The sequence below is a fragment of the Populus trichocarpa genome, chromosome 4 (genome assembly GCF_000002775.5).
Source record: "Populus trichocarpa isolate Nisqually-1 chromosome 4, P.trichocarpa_v4.1, whole genome shotgun sequence".
NCBI classification, from domain to species: domain Eukaryota; kingdom Viridiplantae; phylum Streptophyta; class Magnoliopsida; order Malpighiales; family Salicaceae; genus Populus; species Populus trichocarpa.
Window position 1 is genome coordinate 16,961,684 of NC_037288.2, and position 12,023 is coordinate 16,973,706.

General features: G+C 33.0%; 2 long non-coding RNA genes across 2 annotated transcripts; both read left to right on the forward strand.

Annotated features, from left to right (window-relative positions):
• Window positions 1-649: 649 nt before the first annotated feature.
• Window positions 650-3,956, forward strand: LOC112327198 (uncharacterized). Its single transcript, XR_008058981.1, has 5 exons — window positions 650-699; window positions 1,520-1,561; window positions 1,652-1,779; window positions 2,049-2,157; window positions 3,736-3,956. It is a non-coding gene; the product is annotated as an uncharacterized LOC112327198 (long non-coding RNA).
• Window positions 3,957-6,715: 2,759 nt separating this feature from the next.
• LOC127905198 (uncharacterized) lies at window positions 6,716-7,853 on the forward strand. The gene is made up of 3 exons (XR_008058982.1): window positions 6,716-7,037; window positions 7,113-7,427; window positions 7,500-7,853. It is a non-coding gene; the product is annotated as an uncharacterized LOC127905198 (long non-coding RNA).
• The last annotated feature ends 4,170 nt before the right edge of the window (window positions 7,854-12,023 follow it).

Genomic DNA, 12,023 nt, shown 5'->3' on the forward strand with positions numbered 1-12,023 from the left:
GATTACATATATATTATTTTTTTAATATCAGCAACGGACTTTAGCAACGGATAATCCGTTGCAAAATTTACGTTGAATTTAGCAACGGATTTTCCGTTGCTAATTAAAAAAATAATTATTTAAATTTTAATATAAAACCAAAATTACGAGCACCGTTGATTACATTTACAAGGATTAAATCCCAACCGTTTATTTTTCGCTGGCTTTGGTAAATCGACCCCAGTGCTCTTCCCCCACACCGAAATGCAAACAGATCTAGACGAAATGAACAAAACCAACAGATCAAAATTAATGATCTTCCACTCTTCCAGTCTCCTTCGTCCCTAACAAAATCGAACCAGAACTGTAGAAAAATCACCCTCTCTTCATCGATTTGATTTTCCTTTATCCCAAACATTTCATCTTCTTCGTGTCTTCAGCATCCCTAATTTCTTTTCTTCATCTTCTTCTCCTTCATCTGAACAAAATCGAACCAGACCCATCATTATCACCATCGAACGTGCTGATTTAAGGTATCTCCTTGTAAACGGGTTGGGTGTTTCACGGTTTTCTTCAATAGTTCAGGTAAGTAATTAAGGGTTTTTTGTTTTTGTTTGTTGCAATTTAACTTGCACTAAAAATTTTTCACCTAACTTTCCCAATCCAGGTTTCTTTCTGTCCTGTAGAACGATCTCGGTCACCTGTAACTCAAGAACACAGGTAACTTTTTTTTTTTTCAATACTTTGAATAATGGTTTTAGGCTATTAATTCGGTAATATAGGGGTTTATAAAATGTTTTTACCATGATCTATAACCTAATTATGCATGTGTAATTGAAAATTTATCAAAACCCCCAATTTAATTTTTAGGGTTACGGTTCATAAATTTTTTGATGTCCCAGCAGTTGAGCTATAATCATTTTTGCTTCCCTTTGGTTTCTTTTTGCCAGTAGATAGTTGTTTTCCCCCATGAGATACCTTCATATCATCGTATAAGTGGGATGCATTTTTCTCTTCAAACTACTGTTTTGTAATATGGTAATTGGATTGCAGTTGTTGGCTTTTTTCTTATTTTTGTGTTATGATTGTTGGGGTGAACGGATTCATCTTATCTCTGTTTCTATTTTCGCATATAAGATCACTCTTTTTTTTTCTCTGTTTTTTCTGAACAATAAAAGATGCTATTTTATTAAAACTGTCCTTGAAGGTAGTTTGTTGTTTCTTTGTGCCACTGAAAGTGCCTTTCTTTCGTAGCAGTCCAAGTGTTTCTTTTTTTCTTTTTTTCTTCCTGTGATTTGATTGAGCATGCTTGCAGAGTTTTAGTGCTGCCTTTTAGTCACAGCAAATCCAACTTACTAGGATGTGGTGGTTGCTGATTCGTGTAGATATTATTTCAAAATATGCAATTATGAGTTTTAGTTGCAAAACTTATAGGCACTTATTTTCCTTGACAAAATTCAAATTTTGCGATCCTATTCATATTTGTAATATCATATCATTTTCTGGAATAATCCACCTTTTATTTTGCTGTGTTATGCAGGAGAAACCTCAACTATTTCAGTTTGTTCCAAATTAAAAGCAGGTACCATTTGTTCATACCACATTGTATTAACAAAGTTGTATTTATTGTGATAGATTCATAATTCTGTTTATCTGATTTATGCTCTCACAGGTCAAGGCAGCACACCAACTTCTCAAGACTATTCCACATAGCTATGGGAGCAGGAGGGTTGATGGAGTTCCTGTTTTCAGCAAACAAAATTCAGATATTGCAATAGCTACCAAAGACGGGATTAAGTGGTGTGTATTGATTCTCTTGTATCAAAATTTAAATATGCATATTTAAATTTTCAGGGCATAGGACTATTTTTTTTCTTTCCTTATTCAATTCAGAAAAAAAATTGTTATGAGAAGACAATTGCCATGAAAATATGAAAACTAAACAGTACTTTAACTTGGATATTCTTTCTGTTTTTCATAGTTTAACTTAGATTTGTTTTAAAGACTAGCAATTGATAAAGCTGGATGGGTTTAACATACTGTTTATGTTTTTTTTTATATTTTTCCAGCAATATGAATGGCTTATTGGATCACAATATAAATCAATAGAGTTGGCTAAGTCTGATTGGGTTGCAACAAGGAAATCTCCACCTTGGGCCATTGATTATTGGGGCTTTGGTAAGTCAATTTTGCTCCATTTTTTGATGGTTGCTTAATTAGATTATGCTGAATTTGTCTGCTGGGCATGCCTATTGTAATCTTTTCAATTAATTGGAACTCTGCTTTTCATTGGGATAAGATTATTCATATTTAAATTTATTGTCCTTGTAGATCCTAGTATGTGAACATGATGCTGGGATTATATTCAATTAACTTTTCTGGGCATAGTACTGTCTTTTTTATTTCTGCTTTTACATATTGCTTCCTGAAGTTCATGTTTTTGGTGTTTTTCCTCTTAAGAAGAATAATTAATGCTTTTTACAATAAGCTGTGGGGGGGGAACATTACAAGAGGAAAAAGAATGGGGTAAGAGGTGATAAGGACATATTTAAGGGCAGAATCTTATGGGGAAACTTTATTTTTGCTAGTGGAGGGTGTGGTGACTGTTTAAGGATTCCTTAATTTGTCTGTAAAGTCGTGGTGTTTTGTAGCTTTGAGGTAAAATTGGATTTATAATTACGGGGAAAGAAAATAAAATTATTGGTTGACAGCAAGCTGTTGCGCTGTGAATGGATGGTGGAGGAATGAGGAGATGTTTTGGACTGTCATAATGCTACATTGATTTATTTATTTATTCTCCACTGTAAAGATATTTATTTTCAAATTAAGTTGTATATCAACTGGAAAGTAAATCTCTTATGTTACAGGGGCCTCATATGACATCATCATAAATGAAAGTATTGCTGTAAATTAAAGCACAGACGTCAACTGTTTTTCCTTCCATTTCATGTAGTAACAAATAAGAATTGGATTGAATAATTCCAAGATAAAAGAGACCTAAAGCAACGCTTTTTCCTGATGTACACATTCTTTTCTATGTTAAAAATCTGTCTCGTCAGACCTGTAACCAAAAGAATGTCTCGGCCATTTCTTCTGTTGACAGACTAAAGCATACAGAAGTTGTTTGGGCATTAGACCTGTAACCACTCAAGTCTAACAATATAGAAATATAAAAGAACAAAATTAGCTAACAAAAATGTGAACAGCAACCAGATTGATAACAGGGTCAGACTCTATAATTAGCAACCCCAAATGGTAGAATCATCAATGAACACTCGTGTGCGAAATTAATTGGTCAAATGGATATCAGACATCCACATCACATCAGACCTAGTATAGGACTGCTTCAAATAAAAAGTAAAACTGAACTTGAGTACTCCACATAAAATCAAAAGGGTAAACTGAAGAAAAAGGAAAAAAAAAAAAAGTTCTCCATTCAGGAGTTACTAACTAGTGAAGTTTTATTGCAAGTAATGATTTTCTATTTAAAAAGGAGATGTCTGCTTTTTTCTCCTGCTAAATTCCAACAGATTCCAATTAGCTAGCACATATCTGGAAGACCTTGTCTTCTGGATCATTTCAAGCTTTTTACACAAAGCAAGCATTCGATTCCTTTGTGCATTTTATTTCCTTTCATGTCTTTCCACTCTCTCAGACGCATCCTTGGAATCAATTTCACTTGGATTTGTTTTAAAGACTAGCAATTGTTATAACTTGATGGGTGTAACATACTGTTTATGTTTTTTATTTTTCCAGCAATATGAATGGCTTATTGGATCACAATATAATCCAATAGAGTTGGCTAAATCTGATTGGGTTGCAATAAGAAAACCTCCACCTTGTGCCATTGATTCTTGGGGCTTAGGTAAGTCTATTTTGCTCCATTTTTACATGGTTGCTTAATTATATCGTGCATAATTTTTTTGTTGGGCATGCCTATTGTAATCTTTTCAAGTAGTTGGAACTCTGCCTTTCATTGGGACAATATTGATAGTTTGTATAAGAAAACTAATTGAATGATTTTCTTTTATTAAATCTGATATTGAGTTTATTTTTTATGGAAATTAGGAGACCAAAATGAAACCTAGAGGTGGCTGAATAATATATCAATTAATTGTAAATTTAAATGTCGTGCTATTTGTCAAGTCTTGAAACATATTGTGACGTTGAGATTGAGAAGACAACATTTCTCTTACGGTCTGCTCATGTCAATTAATTAATAATAATATTATGCTCATGTCAAAAAAAGATCCGAATAAAAATAAAAAGTTTGATGGATCCAATAAAAATAAAAGGATCGAAATAAAATAAAAAAAACTATTTCAGGTGGTAACAAAAGTTAGAAGGACCAATAAAAAAAATGAACTCCAAAACTATTATAAAGATAAATTTATTTAATATTTGTTCAACTAAATATTTTTTTTTCTTTATCCATTCATTCTGTATAAAATACTAACCGAACATAATCTAAAAAGTATATTTTTGTCATTAGTTAGAAAATATAAATGACAATATGAGTGTGGGAATTCCTCACACACTCATATTGTCACACTAAACAACCCATATATTTAAAAACTCAATAAGAAAAAGTAGAAGAAAAACAGTTATCCATTTTTTAGCTTCATATATGTTTGAGCTGGACAAATAATTAAAGTTTATTCATGTGGTACATATTTTATTTTAAAGGATTGTTTAAGTACTAGTAGTTAAAGAAGTATGCGTATTTCAAAAAATGCTTATTGGTGTTGTCATGTTAATTAGATTAACATGGATGATCAATCGTGGATGTATCGTCGTCTTATGGATGGTCGCCTTCGTCCTGAATACATTACTGGTGTTAGAAGATTTATCAATTTTGCATTTTCAATTGATAAAAATATATCTGGGGGAAAAATTAGATGTCCTTGTGTGAGGTGCAAAAATCAAAAGTTTTTAAAGGAAGATGATGTTTGTAAACATCTATTGACAAAAGGGTTTTTACCTTGTTATGAAAATTGGACTGTACATGGGGAGCCTTATGTCGCAGAACCAATATTGGCTGGACCTTCATCGATTATAATGAGTCATGATGTGAATGATGTTTGTCTAGAGAATCCATATAGGAATCTGGTTATGGATGCAATGGGGGTTGGTGATGCATTCTATAATGATAATGTGTCTAGTCCTATGGTAGCAGGGGAAATTCCAAATCCGGAGGCAACTAAATTTTTTAAGCTTTTGAAAGCTGCGGAGGAGCCGTTGTGGGATGGGTGTACCAAGCAATCCAAATTATCTGCTTGTGTACAATTGCTTAATATGAAGTCAACTTTAAATTTGACTCAGAATGCCTTCAACAATTTTATTGACTTTACAAAAAGTTGCATGCCTAATGATGAAAATTTGGTTTCAAATTTTTATGATGCCAAGAAATTTATGCGGCCACTTGGACTTGGTTATGAGAAATATGATGTGTGTCCTAATTACTGTATGTTGTACTATGGGGCAGATGCAATGAAAATAAATTGTGATTTTTGTGGAAGTTCACGATACAAACCTAGAAATCCAACTAGTAAAGGTTCCAATAAGGCGGAGAAGCAACTCCGATACTTTCCTCTAACACCAAGGCTTCAGAGACTATTCATGTCTCCATATCATGCCAAAGATATGACATGGCATCATTTTCATAAGTCTGATAATGGGGTTATGGTGCACCCATCTGATGGGGAGGCATGGAAGGAGTTTAATCGTGTCCACTTAAGCTTTGCATCAGATCCGAGAAATATTCGGTTAGGGTTGTGCACTGATGGATTTTGTCCATTTGACATGTCTTCAAATACATACTCTTGTTGGCCAGTAATTGTGACAGTTTATAATTTGCCTCCGTGGAAGTGCATGACTAGACCATTCATGTTTTTGACAATGATGATTCCTGGGCCAAAGAATCCGGGTAAAAAGCTTGATGTTTTTCTAAGACCTTTGATTGATGAGTTAAAGAATTTGTGGTTTTTTGGTGTTGAAACATATGATGTATACAGAAAGGAAAATTTTCAATTAAGGGCAGCTTTGATGTGGACCATTAGTGACTTTCCAGCATATGGCATGTTATCGGGGTGGAGTACTCATGGAAAATTGTCTTGTCCTTATTGTATGGAGCATAGCAAGGCTTTTAGATTAAAAAATGGGGGGAAAACTACATTTTTTGATTGTCATCGACGATTCCTACCCATGAACCACCCATATAGATTTCAATCTGATAAGTTTTTGAAAGGAGTAATTGAAAGGCTTCCTCCTTTACCTCGTCCATCTGGTTTGGAAATGTTAAACGAAGTGTCCAAGTATACTGAGGGACATAATGGAGGTTCATCATATAATGATAAAATTCCTGGCTTTGGTGTTAAGCACAATTGGGTGAAGAAGAGCATTTTCTGGGAGCTTTCATATTGGCATACAAATTTGATTCGTCATAATCTTGATGTCATGCATATTGAGAAAAATGTCTTTGACAATATTTTTTATACAGTAATGGATTGTCCAAATAGAAGCAAGGACAATTTAAAGGCTAGGTTGGATATTCAATTGTATTGTCAGAAGCCAAATTTACATTTGCAACAAGATATGAGTGGTCGGGTTTACAAACCTAAAGGCACTTATTGTCTACACAAGAAACAACAACAAGAAGTTTTGTCATGGATGAAGGAATTATCATTTCCTGATGGTTATGTTTCAAGCATTTCACGATGTGTGAAAGAGGCACAATGTAAGGTTTCGGGGATGAAGAGCCATGATTGTCATGTCTTCATTCAAAGACTTCTTCCAACCGCTTTCCGACCTTACTTACCTAGGCCACTGTGGGAGGCATTAACTGAATTGTCCGTATTTTTTCGAGATATTTGTTCAACAAATTTAAATGCCCAGCACATGGAGTTAATGCAGATGAATATAATTGAAATAATTTGCAAACTTGAAAGGATTTTTCCTCCATCCTTCTTTGACTCCATGGAACACTTGACGATACATCTACCTTACGAGGCAAAAGTTGGTGGACCAGTTCAATATCGATGGATGTATCCATTTGAACGGTATGTTTTCATACTATGTTAATTTTATTCACTTTTTATTTTTTAAAAATAAACTAATTGACAGAAATGATATAGGTATATGTTTTATTTGAAGAAGAAAGTGACCAATAAAGCTAAAGTTGAGGGTTCCATATGTGAAGCATACTTGATTGATGAAATTACCAATTTTGCATCTCATTATTTTGGTGATGACGTGCAAACAATTTGGAATCGAGTTCCACGGAATGATGATGGTGGCCTTAGAAGTGTAGATGGATGTCTCTCTATTTTTTCCTATCCAGGGAAAAAATTATCCAAAAGATTTTATAAAAGGCAGTTGTCACATGCTGAAATGCAAATTGCGCATAACTATGTGATATTCAATTGTCAAGAACTGAAGCCTTATTTAGAGTAAGTATGAAATATTATTTTGTACTAAATTTATAATAATTTATTATTAACTTTAACATTTTAAAATTTTAGGCAATGTCGACAAGAGCTAAAGTCACAACAACCATATGCGAGTGATGGTGAAATTGAAAAATTATGCGAAGCGATCTTTCCAAATTGGTTAAAAAATAATGTAAGTATTTTAATAAAATTAATTTATATTTTATGTCAATTAGCTACTTTAAAAATATTATTAATCTCTTTTAAATCATTATTTCTTATGGAGTTAACTATTATGCTAGGTGGAATACCAATCTAACGGAATTGAAAATCAGCTCTTTGGACTTGCTATGGGCCCTTCAACTTCAGTGAAATGTTATAATGGGTATTATGTGAATGGTTTTAAATTTCATACTCAACGTTATGGCCGTTTTAAAAAGACAATGAATAGTGGAGTTTGCGTGAAAGGAAGTTGCTATGATGATAATGAACGTGATTATTATGGAATGCTTAAAGAAGTTGTTCGGCTAAAATACTTGGGGAGTAAGTGCAAGTTATTTATGTTTAAATGTAATTGGTATGATACAAAACGAGGGATTAGAGTGCATCCTTCGAATGGTTTGGTTGAAATCAAGCATACATCTCGACTACATGGAAATGAAGATTTTGTGTTAGCACAACAATGTCAACAAGTCTACTATACATATCCACCTGGTAATAAATCATCTGAATGGTGGACGGTTATTAAGACAACTGCTAGAAGTCGTTATAATGTTGACATGGGTGAATTTATTGAAGATGCCAACAATGTGAGATCATTTGATGTTGATCAATCAGATGAGATTTCTCAACCATGTCGTGTCCTTCCTACTCCAACACTTGATGATCCAAATATACTTGTTGAATCATCTTATTATGAAGAAATCGGGCAACATGAATTGATTCAACTTGACATGAATTGGGGAAACAAAGATGATGAAGATGAAGATGAAGAAGAAGAAGAAGAAGGTGATGGTGATGGTGATGGTGATGGTGATGGTGATGGTGATGGTGATGATGATGATTGTTATGGTGGTGATGGTTAGGAATGATGATAATAATGAGTAGCACAAGTTAATTATATTTTGTAGTATATGTAATGAATTATCTTTATTATATGTATGAATGATTTCATATTATTTGACAATATTTAGGCTTTCAATGTTTTTATTATTATTTTATTGAAGTGTGTGTTTTGCATCACATTACATAAATCATTTTCATTCACCTTTGAAACCATTTAAAACCTTTCAAGTATCAATCTTTAAATTGTGATTCTGATGTTATATTTTATTTTGTGATTCGTTTTCTTGCTTACAGATGTTGAAGCGTGAAAGAAAGGGTTCTTCCTACTCAATGTTTTGATTTATAGGACCAAACATTAAGGTAAGCATACTTATAAATTTTGATTTCTGTTTAATTAATTATTTAGATTTTTATTTTTATTATTGGTTTTGTTACAGTAATTATTTTATTTGAAGTATAATATTTTTCGGAGTGATGACTATTAAGTGGACAATCCATACTGATTTTGAACATCATAAACTAGATATTGTTTGTAATGAATTGGGAAAAAAATGAGATTTAACAGTTTGTTTTCATTCTAGTTATGGCAGTCTTGGGAAAATATCTGTGAATTTTTTGTTCCTGATGGTTTAAATATGAGCTAATTTATTGTTATGTTGTATATATTCATATTAAATGTTAGTTATTTTTTCTGGTTTTTAGCATGCCTCGACGAGGATCCATATTAGATTCTAGGAGTGACAGGTCCACATCAAGGAGTGACAGGTCCACTTCATCCAAGTCATTTCAAACTACATCAAGGCATAATAACAAAGGATCCACATTTCATCAACCTGTGTATCAGAACGTAAATGAGTATTATATACCCACTTTGGGGAGTACACATCCTCCTCCACATGATTATGGGAGGGTTGATGCATATCAATATTGTGAGGGCTTTCGTTTTCAAGATTTGCTTCAAACTCAAGGAGGTTTCTCTCGAGATAACCAACTTGTTTATGGAGGACATAATTTACATGGGACTTATGGGAGAGTTGATGGTAATGATGATGATGTGAACATTAGAAATGAAGATGAGGGAGACGGTAGTAATGAGAGAGGTGTATGTGATGAGAGAGATGTATGTGATGAGGATCAAGATGGTGTTCCATCGTATCACGGTTCAACATCTTCTCCATACAATTATGATCAAAGTGTTAAAAGGAAGGGTTTTGACACGCCAATAGATCCAATAACAAGAAAAAAAGAGCTTTGTTTGTATGGAACAACAGAGTAAGTTCAAACTTTTAATAACTAACTTATTAAGGTTATATTTTCAAGTATGAAAAAAATTACTTATTATTGTGTAATTATTTGTTTAATATAAGTTTGTTATTATATATTTTCAGGTTCAATAACGCATCGTGTGGCCGTGCAATCGGAGATATTTTGAGGTCCAATTTTAAGGGAGCATGGCACTCTTGGGAAAAAGTAGATCCAATGTGCAGGGATGAACTCTTTAAAGAGTTTAAGGTAAGAACCAACACTAATTTCCATAATATTCTTTTCAATTTTGATCACTTTAATGTAGAATTATGAAAATTATCAACTGAATAGCTATGACTGATTTGTGTTATAATTTGTTCTTATTTCTTGTTTACTTTTTAATATCATTTAATTTCTTTAGTTATTACATCATCTTGCAAATTCTGAACAAGATAACACAATATGATTAATTATTTATATAATTTGAAATTTTATGCACTCTTTTTACTTGGTATATATATTATTTGGTAGAAAAAATATTCCTTTCCTGAGGAAGATGAGTCGATTGTTCGTAATATTTGGGAAGATAAGGCTAGGATAGCTTTGAATCAACAATTGACACGAGCTCGCAAGAAAGCCATGTCAAAAGAAAACACTACAAATATTATAGATTGTCTTGATAAAGGTCCTGCCTGGATAAACAATGATGATTGGAATCAAATGATCAAAGATGTTTGGTCCACCCCTGAATTTCAAAGGAGATCTGAATCTGCTAGGAGGAATCGATTAACCAAAACAGATGGCAAAATAAGCACTCATTCTGGAGGAACAGTGTCATTTGCATCATATCGAGCTAACATGGTATGGATTTTTTTTTTATGCTTAAGATAATAAATTAAAATTTGTATATTTATCTTTTATAATATTTATTAATCTTGAAAGCAAGAGGAAGCTGGTGGAAAAGAACCTCCATGGGATGATGTCTTTTCAGCTTTGCATCAAAGTATTAAGCAATCTGGTAGCTTCGTCGACAACAAGTCTAAAAAAGTGGTTGTATGTATTTTTATTTGATTATTTCTTAATATAACTTAAGTATTATTCAACATTCAAATTAATTTATTATTGCATGTATTTTATTTGTAGGAAAATTATAAAATGGAGATGATTTCAAAGTATGGAATTGATCGGGAAAATCATCCTTCATTTGATGGAGCAGCTTAGTGTGTGGCTTCAGGAGGAGTTACAAAGGGTAGGGTATATGGTGCACCTCGTATGCCAAAATCAAAAGTTAGTACAAGCTCTTCATCACATTCCTACTCGGTGGAGTCATCATATCCCAGTTCATCGTATCGAGCATTGCAAAAGGAGATAAAGGATAAAGAAGAGGAGATAAAGAAAAAAGATGATTTTATTCTTGAAATGAAACGTCAGATGGATTCCATGAAAGAATATATTGTGAACAATCTTGGATACCATGGTGGGACATCAAATATTGATCAAGGTATGCCACCACCTTTGACTCCATCAATACCGCCACCTATGGCTCCTCAGATAATGACACCTATGGGCCCCGCATCTCAACCAATTTTTCGACCTACACCTCGACCTTTATATCCTGATCAATCTTGTGTTGATCCACAATATCATGGTTCGTCTTCGCAACCAGCACCATGATTGTATCTTTTGTTGTTTTTTTTTATTGTATTTGAACTTAATTGTATTAATGCAAGTTTAACTAAATTTTTATAATATGAATATTATTTTTATTTTGTTTTTTATTAATGATATAATTATTTTTAATATTAATTAATTTATGTTGGTTATATAAATTCTACAACTTTTAAAATATCCATAAATAATTAAATAAATAAATTAAAAGTCATTTTAATAAATAAATAAAAATTAATTTAATAAAAACAAATGCAATCACCAACGGATTCTCCGTTGGTGATTGCAACTGATGCATGAATCAGCAACGGAGAATCCGTTGCTGATTCACAAAACTAGCAACGGATTTATCCGTTGCTGATTTGGCAGCAACGGATAATCCGTTGCTAGTTTTGCAACGAAAAATCCGTTGCTGATTGTCAGCAACGGATAATCCGTTGCTGATTGTCAGCAACGGATTTTCCGTTGCTGTCAAATCAGCAACGGATAAATCCGTTGCAAAAAAATCAGCAACGACAAATCTGCATCGGATTTTTGCCGTTGTTGATTCCGTTGCTAAATTGTTTTAGCAACGGATTTTAGTATTATTTGCAACAGAATCGTCCGTTGCTAATTACTCTATTTTTTAGTAGTGAAAGA